General features: G+C 36.6%; 1 non-coding gene across 1 annotated transcript; it reads left to right on the plus strand.

Annotated features, from left to right (window-relative positions):
• Nucleotides 1-676: 676 nt before the first annotated feature.
• On the plus strand, nucleotides 677-784 carry LOC115873837. Its single transcript, XR_004048621.1, has one exon. It is a non-coding gene; the product is annotated as a U6 spliceosomal RNA (small nuclear RNA).
• Nucleotides 785-3,247: the final 2,463 nt, after the last annotated feature.

The following is a 3,247-nucleotide window of genomic DNA, read 5'->3' on the forward strand; positions in this document are numbered from 1 at the left end:
AGCTATTTAGTAACATCACAGAACAAAGAGAGAGAGGATAGAAAATATAGTTGTTATAAATGCAAAATTATTATGACTTCTATTTAATTTAAATTACTAGCCATAAAAAGAAGTAAAACAATACAAACCTAGAGGAATACTCACCATAAAGGGATTCACATATGACATAGATGGTACAATTAGTAAACAATTACATTAAATTAATTATAATAACTATCTATATAGTCAGGAGAGTGGAGAAGGAGAGGAGTTTCTTCTATTTTGAGAAGACATAGAAGATGTCCTGAAAAGGCCAAACTTCTAGAAATGGGAAAGATATGATCTGAGGTGAAGAACGCACAGGTTGAGATTAAAACATGTTACAGCTTTCAGACAAATGATGAATACATCTGAGCAGAGATGATACAAGAAAATACAAATTTCTAAAATAGTAACAGTGCACCACTGGGCTGTAGGATAATGTCAAGGAGTCTCAGTGGGATAGGAAAAGTGGTCAAAAGGTAGTATCTTACTTTTAAAAAGATTTATAATTTTCCAAAATTGGTATAAACTATAAATCACAGACCCATGAAATGCAACATATCTAAACAAAGAAAACATGGAGGGGGGCACATAGGCCCATAATGAGCAATTACTGAAAAAGCATGAAAAAAAGAAAATCTTAGCATCATATTAAGTGCTTGCTTCTAAAAGCACATATATTAACACTGTAACAATATGGAGAAGATTAGCCCGACCCCTGGGCAAGGAAGGCACATACATTCATGAAGTGTTCCATATTTTAAAAAGAAAAATGCACAATAAGAAACAAAGAAGGCCAAAAATAAGAATAACAAAATTTTACTTGCATGTGTTATTAATAATATTGTTTAATGATGTCCACATTCTGTTGGCCTTCCACGGTACTTTGGAATAGGCACCAATATGGATCTCTTCCAGCTGGTCAGCCAGGTAGCAATGTTCCAAATTTCTTGACATAAACAAGGGAGTGCCTCCAGTGTTACATCAGGTGGTTGAGAGGTGTCAAATGGTATTTTGTCAATTCCTGGAGTCTTTTTTCACTAATGCCTTCAGTGCAAGTTTGATTTATTTTTTTCAACCTGAGGGACTTATCGTCTGGCATTATATTAGACAACATTCCACTAATATTCAAAAGGTTTTCAGTCACTAATTTTTCATAAGTGGCTCACCTCTTCCTTCCTCTTAGTCTTCCCTTGGACTGTGATCTCTGCTGAAACGTATTCAACAGGAGTGACTTGCTGGTTTTGAAATACTGGTGGGACAGCATGTATTAAATGAGTAACATGCACCACCAACTTTTGACAGACCAGCCAAGGAGCAGAGCTTACCAAGGCCAAGACCTCCACTTAGGCTCTGAAACTCAATTTTCGCCCTTGTTTCCTCCAGGGATTGTGCTTACTTACAGTTATAATTACTGCTTTTCTATTATTCTGCATGGGCAGTGGATTATTTAATGGCTCGTCTAGCCAAAGACTTTAACTCTCACCAAATTACCTTTCCCTGCATGGGTCTAGTAAGGCTGGGGACGATCCTTATAGAAATCACCTGTAAGTAATTATGAATAGGATTCTTTGGAGTGGGATCCTGCTCTATGTAAAATGAGCCCTCTAAGAAGCAGGAGGAGGGATTTCATTACCAGGAAGAGGCAGAAGTGGAGTACTGTACGCCCTCTGGACCCAAGATCCCTGTGCGGTGAACCACCTGGAACCAGATGCCGGCTACAATATCAGAAGAGCAGCAGCAGAACAAGGCCCCAGAGCATGGGACCTAGACTTCCTCTCCCGTGGAACAAGTAAAGCTGAGTGATTTTGCAAAGGAGGGTGGCTTGTGAAGTGGAGTGCGCGTTCTGGGCCCTTCACTGGGAAAGCTGGACTTGCTGACCTAAGAAGTGAAGCTGAATGCCTTCGGGCGGAGGCTTCCTGGAGTCAGGTGCCTCTGGCATTCATTCAGGAAGTTGGGCTTGCTGATTCCCAGAACTTAAGTTGAACGTCTTCATGTTGATGCTTAGAGTAAAATGCATACATATTGAGGATTTATTAGCAGACTTAACACAACTTTGTAACATATTCTGATCTACAACTCAACCCTTAGTATCGCTCGCTGGCATTACAACTTATTAACTTCTTTAATAAATCCTTTAACCATGACATTGTGAGTTCTGCAATGGATTTTAGAAACTAGACATAAGTTATGGAACCTACAGATCAAGTAGAGAAGTAAAGTCAAAAATACTAAGACTTCACATATTCTGATTACTCTGTCCTCTTTGCTTAATTCAGTTGACTTCTCTTGATGAACATAATTCATCCTTCTCTCCTTGACACCTCAAAGCAGTGGTCTAGGTTGTTTGTTTCTATATCCCCACCCCAATTTTTGCACCCCACCACTTACAATGTTCTCTCTCTTCTCTTTATTCAAATTCCTCAACAGCAACAGCAAAATGTCCAAACTTTTAAATCATACTTGATGATTTTTCTCTATATTCATGCCCCTATATTTATAGCAAGTATACTTTTTAATGTAAAACCGCTTCAATGTTAACTTTGTTGACATTATCCTAAATCTTATCCTAGGTCAATAGTTAATTTTCACTCTAGCCAAGAACATCTCATTCTCTTCTTCCCTGACTGTGGTTAGCTTCCCGAATTAACTTTTGGCATTTATTTTCTCTTTCTCCTTAACAAACAAATAAAGTTATTCTTTATGGCTTAATCATTGCATGAAGGTAGATAATTATAAAATTCATGTCTCTCTCCATAATCTTTTGAGAATTCTCAATGTCATATCATAAATTATATTTTAGGCAACCACTGATAATCAACGTATTTTAAAACCAATTCATTTGCCTTCTCTCTCAGCCAACTCCCCTCCATTATTTTGCTATATCTATCAAGGGTAACTTTATTCTGCCATGTAACAAAGGTGAAATTCTAAAGTTGGCTTCAACCTTCTCTACTACTTATATGAAAACATTAATATTCATTCTATATTATTTATATGAAAGTAATACATTTGGATCAAATCTTATTTTGAACAATCTCACCTTCTTTTATTTAGTCTTTGTTGTTCTCCAGGTAGACAATGACTCAAGTTATTCAATACTTTTTGTCTCTATCCCATGAATTTATAATTTTACTGTTACCTAAAATACATTTCTATAGTTTATCAGATAAACTTCATATTTTTACCAGATTACACTATTAAACGGATTCTCATTGCCTACATG

This window comes from Echinops telfairi, unplaced genomic scaffold (assembly GCF_000313985.2).
Source record: "Echinops telfairi isolate 266 unplaced genomic scaffold, ASM31398v2 ScPeMD7_7469;HRSCAF=8507_1, whole genome shotgun sequence".
NCBI classification, from domain to species: Eukaryota; Metazoa; Chordata; class Mammalia; order Afrosoricida; family Tenrecidae; genus Echinops; species Echinops telfairi.